General features: G+C 37.7%; 1 protein-coding gene across 4 annotated transcripts in view; it reads right to left on the reverse strand.

The window, feature by feature from the left end:
• The window catches only part of LOC121643850 (receptor-type tyrosine-protein phosphatase F), a 181148-nt gene extending 167637 nt beyond the window's left edge, over positions 1 to 13511 (reverse strand). For 2 of the 4 annotated variants that reach the window (XM_041991424.1, XM_041991425.1), the window contains exon 1: positions 12946 to 13509. The gene's annotated coding sequence lies outside the window, so the exon portion shown is untranslated. Of the gene's footprint in view, positions 1 to 12945 lie in introns of all 4 variants that reach the window. The other 2 variants (XM_041991410.1, XM_041991426.1) reach the window with 2 other exon arrangements.
• Between the last annotated feature and the right edge of the window lie 8787 nt (positions 13512 to 22298).

Raw genomic sequence — 22298 nt, forward strand, 5'->3', positions numbered from 1 at the left:
GAAAGGACTCAGCCTCAGCTTGCTAAATGAAACATGTAAATGGTTTACATTTGTGTGTTAGTGCCACCGAATCTTGTCGAGATATTTTGAGAGGTCATCCCCTGGGTGTTGGTAGTCATCTCAGTGACGGAATATAAATGTGGAAGATCAAAATAGCTGACCATACATAGACATATCTCTGTCCTCTTGGGACAGAGATATGTCTTCATCTTTTTGTCATAATATAAAAATTGCATGTCTGTTTTGTGTACAATATAAGAACTTTGTGGTGTCTCACTGCTCCAAGCAATCAATCACCCAAGCGGAAATCAGATTTCCTCCCCCTCACCTCGTGCATGCATTATGGGATTTAGTGGGTTAACAGCACTAATAGATGGCGAGGTAGGTAAACAGAGCATGCATTTAGCTAGATGGGGAAGGTGATGACGCATCTGCTCCCTCTTTTTCTTAGGTCGAATCTGGGTTAGCTTAGCTTTTATCTGAGCACTCCTCCCTGTCAACACATCTTTCAGTCAACCTGCAACCTGAGCTTGCACACTTCATGGCTGGCAAAATAAGTTTGACTACCACTAATGGGACACACTTCTCTCCCACACCAGGAAAGATGGCATGATCAGTTTACTAATTTAAACCAAGTCACTTACACAAGCACAGTTGGGCTGTCGGTATATTTTTGAGCAAACTGGAGACAGGCAAACTAATGTCAGGACTTCATTTAATAAACTACCTTCCTCATTCCTCATTACAGCGCTGGCTGCCATGAGCTCCTGCTGGTTGATTGAGTCACTGCAATTTGGTGCTCTATTTTACCTGCACAATATTTTGTGTACTGCATATAATAATAATATATGTACATGGTGGCCATTATGACTGGATAAATTATTCATGTCATGAACATGCCGACCATGTTCACTTTAACCAAATTGCCAGACTAAAAATGAAACTTTTGTAGCAAAAGTTGGTCTCAATAAAAATTAATTAGGGAGAAAGTCATAAATTCAACTTCAATAGTTGCAATGGTTATCGAAATTACATATAAGGAATCACAAGTCAATTTTACCTCAAAATCAGGTTTAAAGGAAGAAATGCATTAATGCAATGTGATATATTTATCTATGTTTGTACCAGTGCTGAATTAGATGGAAATAAGCATCTTTATTAATCTATCACCAAAAGCCCAGTGGGTGCTCATCATTGTCTTTGTGCCATTTTGAACCACCAAGAGTAGAAATTCTAAATTCATATTGTTACATGTCAACACATATAACACACTTAATATTTAATGATCACCATTTTATCTCACCATATTCAGTGGTAGATAATGTAACTGATTGTAAGCTGGAATTAAGGTGCAGGTATATGTAATTGCTATTGGTTGAGTTTACAATGAACCTGCTTTAAAAGCCTCTCATCTTTGGCAATATCAACAGGGATGAACTGTATAAACCTCTTTAGCTTCATAGTGCTCCACTTTTGTTTGCCTGATGCTGACATGCTGCAGATACAAGGGGCATTTTGTTGGTCAGATGACTGTTATAACAAGCCCTGTTTCTTTACAATGTTTTATTTTTTTAACAGTTTATTCTGAATACTGATGGATCAACAACAAAGACAATGTTTTGCCCCATTATATGCAGCAGTTGTAGTGCATGGCATTGAAGTTAAACATTATATATTTTGAACTTTTTGTTTTCAGTTGCCTCTGGTGGTTGGGTAGTTCAGTTGGCAGAGCATATGTCTCCCATGCAGAAGACCAGAGTTCGATTCCCCCAGGGTATGAATATTTGGGTTGGGTCCTTAGGCAAGACCCTTAATGCTACTGCCGAACCATTCTAAGTCACTTTGGATATAAATGAATGTAATGGTGGTCTGATGCTAGCTTTGATTCTCAGGTGACAATATACTGCAGTGGGGCATTTTCCTTAACGAAACAATTATCAATACATCTCCATCTAAATTTGGCATGTTTATCTGTTTTATCATCAGCTAGTTTTTGTTTCCTTAGATGCTACGTCATGTTGTTCTCGGACAGTAGCCTGTGGCTTGCAGTTTTAAAAAAAGACACAGAAGTCTAGAAGAATCTCCTGAGTAGAGCCCATCAGAGGGAAATGCTCATTCTTTCTCTGCTGTTGACTGGCTCTGACTTTATCCTTTTTCTATGACAGTGAGAAGAAGCCTTTAAGAGAAGAAGAGCGCGCGCACACACACACACACACACACACACACACACACACACACACACACACACAGAGAGAGAGATAGATATAGACCTGTTAAATATTAGACACATCAGTACCTCAATGAAAGAAAAGACCAAATCGGTGACTTTCTGGTGTCCAGGACAGCCATTTATTTATTTACTTATTTTGGCATGGCAGGATTTATGCATAAATTTCTCCAGAGGATTTTTCTAAGCTGTTTGTCTCTCCCTCCTAGCATCTCTGAGTCATCAATGAGCCGATTTCATCCCTAAGGATTCTCTGTCCTATTATGGCTAATTTATTTTAATGTGTGTTTTATATTTATGTCTGTGTATTGTGTGATGTCATATACACTTTGTATGACATTGCAATGTATAAATGTCTGCTTTTAGTGAAATTCTATCGAACTATAAAAACAACTAAATAGATTGAATGTGCTGCTGTAGAAAATAACCTTTAGACCTTGCTGAAATGGAAAACAGCCTCTTATCCCATGTCATGAGACATTAAATATACAATAAATACCATTTATACAGGCAGACTGAAATGAGTTCCCCTCCCTTCACCACCTAAGCTATTCTGTAGCCTCATGCTGTGTTATTCTATTACTTTCTCACTAGAGTTAGGAAATTTGACATGATTTCATCCTTGCGCTGCAGCGTGTAACCTTGAAATGTACTTAATGTGAGTCTGATTAATGTTTGTAATGTGCAACTACCTACTGGGTCATTTATATGATCATAGCCCATATTTATATATATAAACAGGGCACAGGAAGCAACTTATCATGTTGGTCAGTCCAAAGACATTACATTAAAAGCCAGCTCACAAGCCCTGATGCCTCCACATTTTCTGTGACTTCATTGCAGTGAAAGGGAAGCAAAACTATGCATTGCAGTTTTATCTGTTGGCAATTTCCACCACTTAAATAGAAGGTGTTAAATTCTAATATTACCAGAGAGGGTGGATTTGTATAGCAAGCGATTATTTAAAGAATCTAAAAAAGGTTCATGTTTATCCACCACAAATATTATTGGCCTAAATTCCCAATTACTTGTAATGATGACTGGAACATTAGCAAGCTAATCTCTTGCCAAATGCATCCCTGGACACACTATTTAACTGTCATTGTGTTATTTTCCTTAAATAGAATCCAAATAGAATTATTAGTTTGCAAGCATCTTTTTCTATCTTAGATGTCACACGTTACATCTCCATTACTGGTATAATTACACACACCCCAGAAAACGTATATTGCCGATCTTTATGGTCTGACCATACAAAATTTTCTTCACACATTTTAGCATATCAGGGGCACAAGCTGGAGCCCCGGGGGTTAAATTATTTACAGTAAGTAGGCTCACATTTTAGTATTTAAAGTTTTTGTGCAATTAAAGCTTAGCTGTGAGAGCAGTCTTTTTAAAGCTTTGCTCAGTCAGTAACTCAGTCACTGAATTATTGCATTACATGGTTTTATTAGAGTCACTTGTCTTCACTTGTGTCACAACACTGGCTGTGGAGGCTTTCTAGACACTATGCTGCAAGCAAAGGCCAAAAGTCATGGCAGGATTTGACAGCAAATCATTTGCACTTAATTGCATTTTTCTTCTCTTACCTAGATCATTGTTTTCACTGTTTTAACATTTATGTGACGTGTCTTTAATTGAAGCTACTGAAATATAGCAGATGAGGCTTGAATGTAAATAATGATTTAGACAAGACAGAAAGATTTTTGGCCTGGAATTAAGGAAAGTACTTTTGTTTTTCTCCAAGTCTGCCATCTTTATTTACTGCTCTTATGTATCCACTGCTTCACGATTAGCTTCCATGTGACACAGTGACATGCTGTCATCGCTAATGGTCTCTGATGGCATCAAGGCTCTGTCAAGTGGACACAGTAGGTGCTCAGAGCCGAGGCCTTCGCTAGCCCTCTACAGATGAAGAGCTGTCATCTCTGTCCCTCACTGCCAAAGAGCTCCGCCCTCACTCCCTAAAATCCCATCCATCTGCCATATCAGCGGGGCAGACGGAGTGCAGGGCATGCACTTTTCTGCCATGTAATGCTGTGCTTTAGTCCCACCAGCAAGTGGCAATAAGGGCCACAATCAATATATGGTGATTTACTGAGTTTTTTGTTTTTGCATGCATAAAATATATATCTTAAAACAAATGCCACGTGCTTATTAAAAATCTTAACATATATATTCAATTGTCAATAACTATTTCTTCCACTTCCATATGGGGAGAAAAAGACTGCTTGGTGAGTGTCCTGACAAAATGTCATGATGCTTGATTTCCAAAACAGTCAGCATGATTTTTGCACCTTGGAAATGCACATAAAATCTGTGTGTGCTTGTGTAACTGTATTCTCACTCAAAGTAGTAATGGCTGAGGCAGAAACTCCCTTGAGCAAAGGAGCTTTTAGAGAAAACACACAGCGAAAAGCTACAGTGTGCTGTCCGCCTCTCAGCAAAAAATAAGCATGCAAGGCTAAACCTGCAAATTCATGATTCTTAACATCAACAGAAAATTGCATTATGCCTGCCAAATGTTTCCAATCAACACTCGTGCAACTGTGTCAAAGCATGTTCATTGTAAACAGTTTAGAAAGACTTTTTTCTGTCTTCTCAGGACAGTATTACCGTGTGAGGCTAATATAAACTCCTATTTATGAAAACTGAAAATCCAGCCCATGCTCGGGGTGACGAAATGACTCAGTGTTAACTGCAGTCGATGTTTAATCTATGTATGTGACATTTTATCCAGCCAGATAAGACGGCAGACTGTTTGACCTTCATGTTATGTCCTGCATCAATTTGGCTACCGACCTGTGTGTTTGTGTGGGTATGTGGATCTGTGCGCGCTCTAATTAGATAAGAACGTGAAAAGAATAGGAAGACAATGACAGGTGAAACGAATGACACCAGCCGGTGAACCGTAGCTCTATTTGTCCCCATCCAGCGTATGTCAAAAATGAAAGAGTGCGTCATCTGTGCACTTCTGCTGACTGGGCAGATGAACAGCCGAGGCACTGAAGGCTAAAACCTATGTTGCATGTTTCTGTCAACCTGCTGGAACATTTACCAACACGCAAGATGTGATAACATGTCTGCAGGGCCATAATGTAGACCAGGCATCCACAAAATTTATACTAGCATCTCAAACAAAAGATATAATAATGCTCAAGCTACAACAGTAGAGAACATGAAGCTACTTGGACCCTTGATAAATAATGAAATGCACAAGTGGATTTGATGCATTACAGCAGCATCATGATGTCATATGTTTTCATCTCTGCAAAAATAACAACTGAAAATGAACTCTTATGCTTCCATTATCAATTTACTGTGACATCCAACTTTATAACAGTGTAAAAAAATATGATATTTGAGAGCACAATATAAAATAATGGAGCTCTGTCCAATTTCAAATGTTTTTTGTCAGAAAATGACACAAAAAGGCAGCTCTGTATGTATGGTGGCAAACCAGGAGACACAAACTAAGATTGAAAATCATATTGCAGCATTATTTCACAGATACCAAGAAAATTGCATGGTCAATTGTTCGATTCATTACATGGATCCAACCAATCACACACAAATGCAGCAAGAGATGTTACATTGCACCCCAAGAATAAATGATATCATCAGTTTACACACACGCCATCAGTTTCATTCATTAATCTTTTCATATAACTTGTGGGCCACAACAATTTACTAATATTGCCAGCATGTGAGCAACAAACATGCTCAAAATCGTGTCTGGAAATTGCTTTTATGTTGTTTTTTTGTTGTCCGAATGGGTTGTTTTGGGCAGCTTTGGCTCTGCTGATAAAAGAGGTTGTCCACTAGCCAGTTGGTAGTGGGTTTGATCCCGGACTTTACATGGCTGAGTCACATGTGTTCCCCAATAAGTTGCTTTAGAAAAAAGAAAAAAAGGTCTCCAAATGTAATATGCAATTATTTTAATATAAAAAAGATGGAAGCAGATTTTTCTTCTTATTGATGTTATGTTTTAGTTATCAAACTTTCAGTTAATTAGCTCTCAGATTATTTCAGTTAAACAGCAAAAGTTTCCAAGTGGAAAGTACTACAGCTGCTGTATTCACTTCATGGAAAAATTGTTTCCCACACAACCAGTAGAGCTATCAAGAGTCAGTACCTACATCATCAACTTCAATCAAACCTGTTATTACCATGTTTGGATAAAAACATACATGATTTCAAAAGTTAGGACTAGCAATCCTGTTTAATACTGAACATATATTTACACACCATTATTGATATTTTGATGTTGAAGCCTCTGTAACTCCCTACAGTAATGCTATAAGAATAATATCAATTTGGGAAAAGCAAACAGCAGACACTGATGTAGGTGCCCTGATGTGGGAAACAAAGATAAATTCTATAACAATTACAATCCACTTTTATGTGTTTGGTGGTTACAGGTTTTAATTAGATGGGCTGTGTGGTGAAAATGGAACGCCATCTGGGACCAACTGAGATCACAGGGACGGCAGATGAATAGCAACAGTTTCTACATTTCACTGTAAACTTTGTTGTGCATACCAATTGGCAGCTCAGTGCGCATTGTAAGATTTCCCACAGTTGTCTGCAAGTTCAATTTCTCACATCAGAAAATATCTCGACACCAAAAAGAGAGATATTTTCAGTCTACTGGCAAGTAATAAGCTAAAGACTTGAAATCTCACAACCTTTATCTTTAAATTTTGAAATTTGCATCAGAAATTTTATTCAACTTGGGTAATATGAAATAAACATCCAGCCATAATACCAGCTAGAGTGATCCCGTCATCTTTACCGTATGTGTTGCAGTACAGAAACATTTTTTTTCTTATTCAGATTGAAAAGTCTTTTGAAATCTGAGTAATTATTTTTTTAATACAAAACAACCTCATCTCAACACATCCTGTAGTTTCCTCACATTAAAGCCGCCATCAGTGAGCCAGCTGCACCTGTTGTTGAGTTTTAGCCATTAACACAGAAATTCAGAGAACAATGAAATCCTAAACATTTAACCTTCAAACTCCAATATCCTTGACTTGTTAATCTTTGCACTTATTTCTAAGAGAAATGGCTTCCTTTTGATCTCCAGGAGCACTTTTAATGAGTCATGTTTTAGAAGGTGAAAAGCTAAATTAAGGCTGCTTGATTCATTTAATCATTAGCTGTTGTGTAACATGCTGATACAGAGCAAGTGCATCAGTGGTTCAAGGTCTGGACGGACAACTCGGAATACAGTTCTGATATATATTAAATGGCTTCAGGAAAAAAGTGTGCTACCACTTGAAGAAAAGGCTGCATAATCAAAACCAGACACACCCTCTATATCTAGGAGGTCCTTCTGTCTAAATGAAAAACAGACAGAACTGATTAACCTAACATTTGGCCTTTCAATGTCATCCATATTCACTACTTCAGTCAGCAGCACTCATGCACTTTGAAGTTAGGAAAAAAAAAGAGAATCACACAAGAAATGGGTAAAAATAGGGCTATAGTGGTAGCTCAGGCCATTTTTAGCCCATGTGTCTGTTTTCACTTTGCCAAATGCAGCGGTGCCCTGTAAAACATTGGTGTAAATGGTTTATAATGTCACCAGTGGACTCTGAAATGGGAGACCTGGTTTCAATCAGCAGTCAAATTGCTCCTACATTACCCTTGCAGACAGAGTAGTAAATCACTCTTTGCCTCTACGCTGCTGACGTTAAAGAACAGGCATTGTTAAAAATCCACCATGCATGCTGCTAAGAGCACCCTGGCTGTATGAGAGGATGGGATGCAAAACAGGACAATAGCAGCTGCTTGCAGCATCCCTACAGATGCAAAAGCAAAACATCCTGATCCTACGAGCAAAACAAATCTGCACCTTCCATTTGTATTAGAGTCTGAACCTTGATACCAAGAGCAGCTCTGAATGTTAACTTAAGTAAATAGACTTAATCTACCACACCCATTCTAGGAGAGCCATCACAACCAGTTTGAACCAGTTTTCTTGGTTAAAAAGGAGATTTGGTTTCTCTGTACCAACGCCCTCCCAGCAGTCCAGTGAGGCATCTCGGGGCAGTTATAAACTCCTATAAACACGACAAACGCTGAACCCACCCACCACAGACCAACACACTATGGGTAAAACCTCTCATTAAAACTCCAAAGCCCTGATATTTTAAAAGATTTTACCCATATGGAAAGCATGCGAAACGTCAGCTGGGAGAGGTTTGCGCCGAGTGGTTTTTCAGCGTGTGGCCACAGACGAGCTGGAGTTCTTTAACAGTGCCAATCAACACGGACCCTGCCAGGGACTACCGGCATATGAGGAAGCTGACACAGATGCTCTGGCTTCTAGCCTCAGACCAGGCCTGCAAAGGAAATACCAAACACAAGACCATATAAGTGTTCATACAAGCCAGGATGTAACCAGGCTCAACAAACACTGCAAACAGCAGTTATTGTTCAATATGGTTTGCTTACAGTAACGGAATTTGTAATTGTGGGTTAAATATCTTGCAGTGTGGTAAATTTCACTTTTAATTGATATTTAATTTACTTTTCTGATTATGTCATTTCTTGCCTTTTATATGTTACATTTGAAAAGTCAGTCTCTGCCAATCGATTAAAGCCATCTTGAGTCTGACTGTGTTTCTGTGGCAGTTCTGGATGTTATTTCTTCAGAGTCTCTTGTCATCAAGGCAAACTTTACATCCACCACTATGGACTGTAGTTGAAGACAGTGCTCCTTGTTCTGCTCTTTGCGAGGCCTGTAGGAAGCTGAAAGCCCACTCCAACCAGATCCAATAGCAGGTATAAAACTCATTCATATGCTGCTATGCCAAACTTCCATGGACAAGAATGCCATAGAACCTGCCAGCGGTGAGATTGCTGCTGACTACCATCGCTAGCTGCAGTGGAGCCTAAGACCACTTGTGGAACAAGACAACCACTGGAGAGGCTAAATGATATTTAGGGTTTTTCCACCAAAGTGGTTCTACTGCGGGTTTGGAGCCAGAGCCTAACTTAGGACGAATTCTTTCTGTTTTGCGAGAAGAATTGGTCTTACACTAACACCAAGTCTTTGTTGGGCCATAGAGATAAACAGCTTGTTTCAGGATGGGCTAACAGAAAATAGATTAAGTAAAATGTTGTGACCACCACTTTTAAAAGTCCAACTTGTATTCATATCTACCTAATGCACCACATTGGACAGCATTCAGTCACTGTTTTCAGCTGTATTTATAAACCATGTCCACTTCTACGTTTACAGATATTGTATTTTCCTAACACCCACTGGCTTTTATAGATCACCCTTGAAACCGCGTATATAAACCATGTCTGCAGCACTGTTCATATATGTCTGTGTTAAGACACAAAAGTCAGCATTGCAAAGAACATGTGCAAGATTTGTCTGTTGTTTCTAATGACTGCACTGGTGATATTAAGACATCAGAGAAAACACAAAAACCCTCTGATCTATGAGAATAAACTGTGTCCTTGGACTCTTTTTGCATAAAATTTGAGAATACTGTCAAAAGTACTATTAATAACAGAACCAACCAAGTTCTTAAAAGCTGATGTTAATACCAAGGGGTTTTAGCACCAGCAATGGAACCACTTTGGTCTAAAAGAAGTCATCAAAGCCTGCCATAAAAACAATCTGACAGCTCTGTAGACAGAAAACAGCTCAATCAGCAAAAAACATCTGCAAAACATCAGCAAAAAAAAAAAAAAAAACATCTGCAAGAAGCTCAGCTTCCAAAAAGATGCAAAAAGCAGCGGCAGAAATACAAATTACCACTTCTGTTCATGTGATTGCATGAATCCTACTTTAGTCTTTAGGGAGAGTAATAATTTGAATCAAGGATAGTGATTCTATCAAAAGACTATCATCTGATGTGTTGGTCAGATCGCACACCACCCATACAATTCCTTCCTTACTGAAAATACAGAAGATATTTTTTCAACACTTTATTGGGATAAAAACCAGCTGTCAAACAAAGTGATTGTCCACTACCGTAGGTAGGTAGGTAGATATATATATATATATATATATATATATATATATATATATATATATATATATATATATATATATATATATATATATATAGATATATCTATATATATATATATAAAGTTTGGTCACCGATGTACATTACCACCATGCATCTGGCCTTCAAAATCAACTGCAACTTGCTTAATTCTAAACCAATTTTCATGTAACGTTGTTATCTTCATGAGAAACTGGACATCATTCTTTAGAACTAAATTTAGTTAATGTGGGCAAATCTAATATACCTACTAAATGGCCCCATTTTCATGGACTCTAAGCTATTAACAACATTTATTTAGTATTTCAGTCTCCAAATATGGAAATGAGTACATGCTTTCAATTTTAAGATGTTGAGAAATAACCAAAATGTTAATTCTTCTCTGCAGACACCTAATAAATGGTAGAAACATAAATAAAAAAAGACTGTCATTCAGTGTACTTTGATATATTTTATTCAGCATTAAGTCAAACCACTCGTTAAAAGCATTACAGCTAAGGTGGCTACACAGTCACCTTTTCCTCATTTGCCTCTCTCTCATCCAGCATTTGCCAGTATGAACTGTACAGCCTGGCAGGTGACATCATCAGCTAGAGGCCTCTGCTTTTTTCTGGCACCAAAAATCCCAACAGAAACACCATTCTTGAAAGAAACACACACACAAAAAAAATCATCCTAGCAAGGATTTGCTATCCACTCTATAATCCTTCAGGAGTCATGGTCATGTAAGTCACATGTCTTTTGCCTTCAATTTGGTTTGAGAGTAAAGTTAGTCTGATATCTTGTGTAATTTGTTACAATTCAGCAAATACACTCGGTGATATAAAATAATAGCTAACCTTACAGCAAGGAAAAAAAGTTATAATTTCATTGTGCAATAGCTTATACAACCCACAGATGAACAGAATAAGCAGGAAAAATAGCAAGAGTAGACAGAGTGATGAAAGCTTGCAGCTTTCCTGCAAGCTTTATCTATTCAACATGATGGAAGAAAACCTTAATGTTTCGGCAGCATGGTACCTACAGTACTAAGCCTGTCATCACATAATTCAAATGATAATTTATCATTAAATAAGATAACAAAATGTCAGTCTGAATTGTAGAGCCAAACAGTACCAGGCAGAAACCTGCTTGATTAAACTATTTACAGACAGACTCCATTAATCAAAGTATACTACATTATCTTACCAAAATACCATAAAAAATGCTGACAATGTGTAGACGCCAACTTATTTGGAACTTAATATAAAATTATCCCAAATCCAGAATTAACATACAGCTTGTTACTGTCTCTTTTTTTTTCCCCACTTGGCAGGAGCTGAAGGTTAAAAACCCAAACATGCATTAAGGCCTTGGGTTCTGTTGCAGAGAGCCTCTGATGCAATTCCAAGAAACTAACCCACTCTGTATCATCCTGTTACACTTTGGCTTATGCTTTGGTCTCTTCATTGTGTCTGTGACAGCTTTAACCGGATTCATGCATTGATAAAGGATGGCAATGAGGCTATTTCAGTATGCCACTCACTTTCCAAAATTGCTTCCGATCCTTTCTTTGAAAAATATAAATAAAAAAAAAAGAAAAAAGGGGGGTGGATAATCCACCTAATAAAACCCCCTCCCTCCCCATGATTAAGTCCACTCCAGACCTGAATAGGCCTTTTGCTTATAGACGATAAAAATGATGTCACAAAATAAAATTTAAAATGCAATTCTAAAATGGATGTTTGCTCATATTTTGCAACAGATGCAGGGAGCAAATATTCAAGGTACCAAACCTGCCACTGCAGCAATTGTTGCAGTAATAGTGATTACTTTTTTTAATCATTTGAAAAACACATACACTTGATGGGCACACCAAAAAACTCCTAACACCAGTGTCTGAAGATGATAAAGAGACAGCAAAGATTTTAGGGGTTGGGGCGCGCTCGCTGATGCACTCGTGCACGCGCACACATGACATGGAAATGTCATGTCTTGGGAGAGCCAGAAATCCTGTGGCAAATCATTAATAATATGATGGGTCAAAAAATGGGAGCAAATCATTGCCTTGCAATAAATTTTGCAAGGGTGACGACAGGCTCGAACCCCTACAGATCACCATTGCTTCGTGTTCTTTTTTCTCTCTTCTTTCATTATTGATTCTCGACAGATTTTTCTGCATGATTAAAGATTTCATCCATAGAAAGACCACCGCAACGTCAGGCTGTTTCACTGTGAAGTGCAAAATCGTGCATTAAAAATCACTTGTGAATTAAGTGATTTTTTTTTCTTCAATATTCTGCTTCGTGTCCTTCACGTTAATTCCCGCACGTAGTCTACCCTAATTTAAAAAGATGGCAGAACATTTCTTTTTTTCAGCAGACAAATAATTATCAGCTTTAAGTCTGAAATGACACAAAAGTTGCTGTTGGCTGTACATTGCGAGTTGGAAATAAATAAAACAACAATAAACTGCATGCGTGGCTGCCTGACGTGAGTCGAAGCCCGATTTTTTTCTTGTTTAGACGGAACTGAACGTTACACATTTAAAAAGCCTTTTTCAAAGAATTCAAAACAGGCTAAACAAACATATTTATGAATGCTGTCAGAGAAATTCCTGCAAGTTAGGTAACTTATCAGCAGCGCGACAAGCTGCGTCTCAAGTTCAATGGGGGACATTCAGAAAGATAACGGTGCACTTACTGAATCTCCTCTTTGTCACCGCCGTTGGCATTTCTCTCTTCCTGAACCACAGTCCCGTCTTCAGCTGGAAGCAAGCACAACAATCCACTTCATGTAATTAACAGCCACAAAACAGCGGAGTTACAACCAGCCCGGAGAGTATAAGACGAACGCGGGGGGAGGAAAGATACGAGTCCACCTCCAGAAAAACACGAGATCCTATCCCGGTCAGCCGACCGGGGTCGTAGAAACTGGCTCTTTTCGTGGCAGCACCCGTGCTGCTAACGGGTTAAGGTCAGCCCCGCTCAAGTGTTCAATGTGGCTTCCAACACACGAGAAGGCGAGAGAAAAATACAGTGTTTCTCTTGCTAGTAAATGAGTCCTCTTGCAAGTTAATTTTTGAACAGAAGTCGGTCCACAGTCCCCACAGAAGGCAGGGAGTTACGTCTCTCCCCTCACAGTCACGCTTCTTTCTGCCTCCGTGGTGAAAACACATACAGGTCGGTCAGCAGGATTTTCGGATTCATTCGGCTGCACTCGCCTCTGTGTCCATTCATTACTGCCTCTCAAGTCCTGCGGAGTCTTAAAACGTGCGCCAAACGCGAGTGTCACCCAGTTATTTCCGCTTCTCTGTGCAAATCAAAGGACCTGCTTAACAGGGACATGCATTTTGAGAGTATATTATGGTTTAGGACAGGGACTGATTAATAAACAATGGACGCCAGGGCACAGACGTGGGCGCCCCCACCCACCCATTTTAATCCCCCTGAACACCCAGACAAATAAAGCCACTAAATAACATTAACCCATGCTAATAAACTTTATGTTGTTGTGTATTAGTCAATATTTTTAATGATTGTGCATCACTTGTCTTTGTTTAAATAAATTTACAACTGTTTTTGATGTTTGTATTACTTGTCCAATATTTAGTCTTGATAGTTTCTTTGGCTCTCTGAGGCGTGTATCTCACTGGCTGGTTTGTATTTCATTGGTCATTTGCATTTGTGCCACCAAAATTAAATAGCCCTACACAAAACAGAGATTCACAATAAGGTATCTTTAACTGAAATACTTAATGTATATGAAAATATGTGTTCTGCCCAAGCAGCAACCTCGGCTGTTAAAATGTAAAGTCTATGCGGAAGTGCAAAAAGCTGTAGTTGGCCCCTCATCCACTAGGGGCTGGCTCCAAAACAGAGTCAATCCCTATATACTCCCATGTGGAAAAACACCAACTTCACAGCAGAAATAAAGATGTTTAAAGCCTGATACAAAAAACATTTTAGGATTAATAGGTCAAGTTTACCTTCATGGCAACTGTGAGGGGGGTGCATTTTTTTCTAACTCATCCATTTTGATGTTATTTAATCTTGATTGACAGGTATCCAATATCCGTGGCAAGAAGGGAGAGTGTAGCACAACCGTGGTTTTTAGCTGGCTAACAGTGCACCTTAGATTTAGCCCGCCTACCTCCATTAGCTGGTTAGCTACCATTAGCTCCGGGTTAGCTCTGTTAGCGCTTGGAGTTTAATGGATGTCATAGCAAAGTGAGCCCAAACTTTTGAATAGTGGTGTACATTGAAGTTTTCAAAAAGGGTCTTGTAATTTGTTTAATTCTTGAACAGATATTCCTGTTCATTCAACAAGAAATACAGAAATGTTGTTCATGTGTAACCTGGAGGAGTTATACATAAGTCATGTTTTACTTGAAGCAGCAAACAAACAAAACATTCTCAAGTTTCTCACCATGTAAATGAGACCATGGTGAAACTGGTTGGATGTTTGACAAATTCAACCTCCATCTTTATCTTTTCTTACTTTTCTTACTCATTTTTGACATGAAGAGGAAATACTTGGTTTGGGGCACTTTCCACAGCATCCTGCCACGAAATATTTATAATCTGACTCGTATACTTTTAATTCTTCCCCTATGAAGCGTCAATTGCCTAAGTAGCTGTAAATGTCAAGGTAAGGTAAATCAGGTAGCAATATCTCCATCAGTTCGATGTGTTGAAGTTTTTTTAACCAGGAATTTGAAAAATCATACGAATTTTGGGCACCAACAAGTGCACTTTTTAATGTTTATGTTAATGTTTCTGTCTGTTATTGTACTTTTTCCTACCTGGCCTATGGCTGGCAGTCACATAAGCACCAGTGCTTGTCAAAATACAGCGAAATATTTAAAAATATATGGCAGAAAAACACAAGTTCCAATTTAAATAGCTTAAACAATTAGCTAACACTCACACACACACACACACACACACACACACACATATATATATATATATACTTACTTAAATAAATAAAGCCTGTTCCCAATCGTGTTTGGGCATTATTGAGTCCAATATTCCGAGGCACAAAGCTTGACATGGCTCACTTGATCTGTGAGTGTCCTACTAGCACGCTCATTAATCTGCCCATGGTTTTAGGTAATAGAGGCAACTGAGGGTGGATACAGAATTCTTAATGAACTTACTTCTGATAACGGTTGAATTAACTGCTTCTCCTGTTCTTCCTGAGGATCCTTTTTGACAGTTTGCCCCTAGATCTCACTCTTTGGCATTTTTCAATTAGTAAAGTCCTGTATCATCACTTTAAATAAAACATTTATAAATACTGTCCTATTATCCTTGTTTCCCTTTTATTTTCTTCAGCACATAAAATGCATCTGTAGCTCTGTCTACATCTTCGGCTCAACTTTTGATGGCTCTGGATAAGAGTGTCAGTCAGAATTAAGAAGTGTATGAAAAGTCCCTGATTTTTCAGATATTTTTTTCTTTTTCACCAGGTGTTGATATTGTTTGGTAAGAAAGTCATGGGAGGATGATGCAGGAATTATTCCCAAATATTCAAGGACACACAAGTTTGTTACCAAACTGCTTTTGACAAGAAATTCTGTGCATGGTATAATATCAATATAGATATTAAGAAATGCCTTATGTCACTTAATCAAGGACAGATCCTCTGAACTCGAGAATTTACAGGTGAGTTTTCATAAAGTGGACAGAGAATGGGTCCTGCTTACAGTGCAGCCTGGCTGTTCTCATAAGACACGGTTGAGCATGCAGGACATCGATGCTTTGACCCCAGGTAATGAGAACCTGAATATCTTCAGGATTCTGACAACCCATCCACTCTGCCTTCTAACCTTACCATGATCAATTGTTAGCTTGGCAGAACCCCTGCTGAACTGCAGCCTGGCTATCCACCACACCTTCCTAATAACTGGTGTAAATGACGTTTACACAAGGTTTTATGCTACAATAAATGTCTCAAAAAGTGGGCCATCTGGTGGGTCTTCCCCTCCCAGTCACACACACATACACACACACCAATTGGTACCTGTAAATTTGTACTTTATCTAATGTAAAGAGTTGCTATGCAACCTCAAATTTATTGAAAATAATTTCTGCTGCTTTGACATACAAATGATAACCCTGATCAAACCACCATGTTCCAGGAATAGAATGCTGCCAGACAAATAAGAGACCCATCCAGCATTATTACTCTCAAAGGGAGGCCATTGTTTTGATACAGTAACCATCAATATGTAGGTGCCAGACAGAGAAATTGGTACATGTGCTCAATAATGCTGCTATGAATCTCTAGTGGCCAATAGCAGGCTTGCTTTTCAGCTGAAGACGTCTCATGTGGTCGACGGAAACCCATAAACAACCTTTACTTGTGAAGGTCAGAGGCAATGTCCTCTGAGCTTTTCTTTCTTTTTTTTTTTTTTTTTAAGCAATGTTGCTAAAGAGTCCTCGGAGGGTAACTCTTACTTTGTCAATGTCATATTTTCTTCACTGACAACCAAACATTGTGCTAACAGCACATATTTATCTTATTTTTTTAAACTGTGTGATCTTGTAAACTCCTGACCGTTTCAGTTCAGTCATGCAAAATGATTTCACATAGTTTCATCAAGGTTTCACAAAACTATGTTCTCATTCAAGCGCAAAGCTTTTTGCACATCGGTGCTATACTAATTAAGGCTTGACATATAGACTCTTAAGCCCACATTGTTAGTCAGTTAAACAACTTATATCTGCCAGAGTATTAGAACAAAACTCCCACTCAAGACTACTTCCTGCTCATAATAATTGCTGTGATTTGGAATAAATGGCTGAGTAAATGAGTGCAAATCAAAAAGCGTCTGAGGTACCATTTCAGCCTCTAACCATAACACTGTTAGAGCGAAGCTTCATACATGGATCCCTTTATCAGCTGTTACTCTTATTAATCTTCTTTTTTTAATATATATATATATATATATATATATATATATATTTTATTGAGCTCTTTGGGGAAATTAGTCAAGAGAAATTACTTGTAAAGAGGTTCATTTCCATCTACAGTAAAGCCCCTCACTTGGTACTTCATAGTTTAAAGGCTGATGTAATACTGGTTCAGTTATTTTTCTGCCCCCGCTTCGTGTTACAAAGGAGTTTTGAAAGTAGAATATAGACCACAAAATAAGTTTAAGCTGAACCAGAAGAAAGAAGAGAGAACTGTAATTTTATTATAAATAGAAAATTCTGCTGATTCCTGCATTGTAAACATGAATTCAAAACTTTAATTTTGCAGTGGTAATAAAGTAATAATACTGTATGATTGCAGAGGTGCAGCAACATATCAGCAACTTTTTCCTCATTTTGAGGACAGTTAAAATTGATTATCTGTTTAGATTTGTGTGTATCATAATAAAGTATAGAAAAACAGTAAACTGTTAAATAACGGGACAATGTTGATTTGTTTTCTGTCTTTTCTCCCCAGCTTTTATTAATCAGTTAATCAATCAAACTTTATTTATATAGCACTTTTCATGCAGGATGGTAGTACATTTGATACCAGCTAGTGGGTACCAGTGTTTTTGACATTTCAGTACCATAATTAATTCACTTCTGATTGAATTTCAGGTTTGTTTCCAAATAATGGAACAGACCTTAACTTTGATTATCCTGACATTCAAGCGAACACGTGTCAAATTCACAGAAACTGCATCTCAGTCCCCCTCAGATATTGTGTTCACAAACCGTAAGCATAACGCTTGCGGTCAGAGCTGTCAGCAGAGTTGAGGTATAAGATTTCAAAGCACAAGAAAATATCAGTAACTGGAATTTTGTTGTTCACTGCAGTGTTTCATGTGTTCAAAGAGATGCTATCTAGACATTTAGGAGTCATGAGATCCAAATATGTGTGTTAAATTCTGGCAACAAGCTTATGTACTGCAAAAAGAAACTGATGAGTCATAGATTAAAAATTGCTTTCCTTGTCACATTGTACCTGTTCTGCAGGAACTTATTCTTTGTTTAAATTGGTTGTATAAAACACCACATTTAACTTGAGCTAATCATTTTATAAAGACATTCCCAGATATTAAAATCAGTTTTATATAAAATTTAGATGTCATTGCTTAAAATGATTTAGTCTTTGCTGATGCCTGACAACCAAAGTGAACGCACCTGTTATGACTGACACTGAAGTTGAGCTTTCAACATTAACTGAGAATAAATCAATACAGATGCAACTGTCACAGTCAGTCAGTGTTAATAAAATGTTGTCATTTCTGTAGTCAGATTTAACAACAATAAAATGTGGATTTAGTGACATTTTTTTCAGCCTTCTTCAATAATCAGCCTCTTTTATATACTTCAGTGTTTTTTCATAACTTGTGGAGTGAATAGAGCCGCAGAGAGCTGTAGCATTAGTAATTCCATATAATGAGTTCCTGCAACAAATTGCAACAGGAAACAACTACAAATCAGTTGGTGATGAAGGAAAAGGGATAAATATACTACTTACTGATTTGCTGTCATGTCCACTTTACATGCAGAGACTGCAGCTAACAGAAAACAGTTAAGAAAATTGATTATTCTATTGGTATTCATCACAGACCCTGAACATTATTTAATCAATCAAATTAGTTTCACTTTGATTTGACCAAAAACTGAATCGATACAGATTCTTCCTTATGGAACAATGCCAGACCTGTGTGCTCTTCTTAAGTTCACTGTTTTGCTATTGGGATTAAATTCCAAGCTCTTTAATGTGTTGCAATCATGCCAGAAATAAGTGGCAGATGTTTAGAGTGCTATGAGTTTTGTTATATATAGTCCAACTTACAAGTAACTTAATAATTTACATCATGTTTCTGTGAAACCTGAGTGGATCTACAAATCACCATATTTCCACAGTGGTGACTATTCACAGTAGAGTCTCACTGTAAAGATATTGGTTCATAGTCCACTTTCCCGGCTTTATATTCATTCCATGCCTCCATATATTACTACATATTATGTGAACATATCAACATATTATGTTAAAATTATATCATGTATAGGTTTTGTGTTACTTGTAACTGACCAGTTTTAGAATCACTGCATTGGCTCCCCGTGTGTTTCAGGATCAATTTTAAGGTTCTCTTATTGGTTTTTAAATGTCTTAATGGTCTTGGGCCTTCTTATCTTTCAGATTTGCTTTTACCTTATGAACCCTCGCGGCCCCTGAGGTCTTCCGGTACTGGCCTCCTGACTGTACCTAAAGTCAGGACACATACTCACGGAGAGGCAGCTTTCCAGTGGTATGGTCCTCGTCTGTGGAACAGCCTGCCGGAGGAGCTCAGGGCTGCAGAGAACGTTAATGTTTTTAAGAGCAAGCTCAAGACCCACCTTTTTAATTTAGCTTTTACTTAATATTTATCCATTTTATTTTTATTTATTTTATTCCCCTAGCCTATTTATTTTTCTATGTTAACCCATTTTTTATTTATTCTATGCTTTTATTCTATTTATAATATTTTTAGGTTATTTCTCCAGTGTTTCCTTGGAGGGGGCTTTCTGCACCGGGGGCTTTCATCGGCTGTGGCTGCTGCGGCTCCGTCCTGCGGGTTCTTTCGGTCTGGTTGGGTGGCTACCTCTGCCTCTCACTTGGCCGTGTGCCCTGGGTCGGTGTCCTGGCGGTCGTGACCTGTGAACAGCTCTCGGTGCAGACGGCTCCCTGTGATAGTGTTTCCTTACCTGGCTCATCTGTGCTCAACCTCACATTAGTCTTTTAATATGTGCAAGTATGTGTGTGTGTATGTGTGTGTGTATGCCTGCTTGTACATACTGGTATGTGAGAGGACACGGGGAGGGAGGGAGTTGTGTGTGTGTTTATGTATGTGGTTGTTTGTGGGGGGGGGGGGGTGTTGGGGGGGGGGGGGGGGGGGGGGGGCATTGTTTTAACCATGGAAAGCACTTTGGGCTGCATTTATGTATGAAAAGTGCTCTATAAATAAAGACTGATTGATTGATCGCTTGATTGATTGACACATATGACCATTCTGGGTATTTAACAATATATTTTAAATTTAAGATTTAGATTTAAATTTAATTAAAAAAGCATTTCCTTTACCATCCATCTTACAATAACTTTTAAAAACCTGACGTCCTCTAATTGGAGGACTTTGTGAATAGATTTTGACTATGGCTATTTTGGAGACCTTGCCTGAACAGACTTTACTAAAGCCATTTTAGTCTGCTTCATTTTTATCGTTGCCTTTGCAGGAATAATATTCACATATATTGTACTATGATTTGGTTTAAATTCAGAGCGATAGCTGCATCATTCCACAGGGATATTCATATTTTTATTTTCTTTTGTGCTATCTTAATTTATTCTTCATCAGAAACAGAAATATTGTTATTACACTGATTAGGGCCTCCCTTTATAATGTTTACTTATAAAAAAAAACAAAACAAAACTCTTTTTTTTACTTATTTAATTTTTTTTATCTTTTTTTATTATATTTTTGACATTTTGATTTCATTGGTGTGCACCCTAATATTTTACTAATGACATTTTCAAGGCTTCAAAAATGTTAAATGTCTATGTCTTCCTGTGAAAATTGTAACTTGCCTGTGTTTTGCATGTTGCAAAATGCCACATTAGTGATCTTTAGTTAAAAAATAGCCAGAAAAATCAGATAACAGTTGGATTCTGTCAATTCAAAGTCATTCAAAATGAGAGTGATGAAACAATATCTATAAATTTGAAGTAACCGGTCCTGCTGTGTTATCATGTAAACAACCAAGCATTGATTTGATTCCTGTCTCACAGCACAGACACATTTGTTTCTCAGTTCTTAAAAAGTAATTTAATCCATGTCAGTTCTGGGTTTTTGGTGCATCTCTATAGTTCTTATCAGTGCTGTTGAAACAAGATAGATCCTGCTGATTAACTGACTTCCTCTTAGATTTCTGTCAGAAAACTGTTTGTTAAATTGGATAATCAGGGTCATTAGTGTGATACGGTCCATGTGCATTTCATCAAGAAAAAAGAAAGACGAAGAAGAAGAAGAAGAAAAAAAAAAACGAAAAACAAAACACATTAGATGTGAAATTTTTTTTTATCTTTTTCAGACTCAGCATGCATTTAATTACTCCTAAAATAGTCAGTTTAGGTCCCAGGCTGCTTGTTATCTATCTTGACAATAGAATTTAATTGCATTTTTATGATCAAATGTTGTTGTTAGTGATAGATTTCATTTACGTAACATTATATTGTGTATTAAGGATTATTAGGTCATTTAAATGTATTTATGTAAAGACTCCACAATCCAGCGGGCCCAGTATAAAATCAAACTATAAAGTCAAATTAGATGAATAAACAAAAGTAAGCTACACATATTCATATTGGGGATTATGTGAAGATAACAAATCCACATGTGTTATAGTGATTCAAAACTTTATATGGGTCAACTTTTCTACTGCTTTGCAACAGCTGTAAACCGTTTTAATCTTTACAAAATTACTATTGGTATTGACCATGCAGATGCAGTAGTAATTTAACATTTGTGGACATTAAATTATGCACCTGGTTTTGTTGCATAAGAAGGATATTTATTGGAGTTTTTCTTTAGGAGCCAAGATTGTTTAAATAAATCACAGAGAATTATTGACACAGCTTTGTGCTGCAGAACTTACTTATGATTGCATTTATTTCTTACCAAAGAGTATCTGTTTGATGTAGGGTATTGTTGCTGAGCCAAAGATGCACAGACTTTGCTCAACACTTGCAGAAAAAACAGAGGTTGAAGAAAGAGATTCTTTTTTTTATGTTAATTGTTTGGAAAGGCAGGAGATTTTACAAAAAAATATTATTGATCATCAAATCAGGCTACTTTTAACTGACTAGAGGAGAGCTAAGACAACCTGGAATCCATGAAAACATACACTGGAGATATATTTTAGAGATGCTCCGATGGCAAGTGAGAATGCAAATGTCCTCAATTTTCGCTCTGGATATGCTGATTTCCGTCCAGTCCCCAAGCACGATCTCTGGAACATCAGTGGCTGAGTGACTGTGTGAATAGCAGCAAATATTTCAGAGCA

Source organism: Melanotaenia boesemani, chromosome 8 (genome assembly GCF_017639745.1).
Source record: "Melanotaenia boesemani isolate fMelBoe1 chromosome 8, fMelBoe1.pri, whole genome shotgun sequence".
NCBI classification, from domain to species: Eukaryota; Metazoa; Chordata; class Actinopteri; order Atheriniformes; family Melanotaeniidae; genus Melanotaenia; species Melanotaenia boesemani.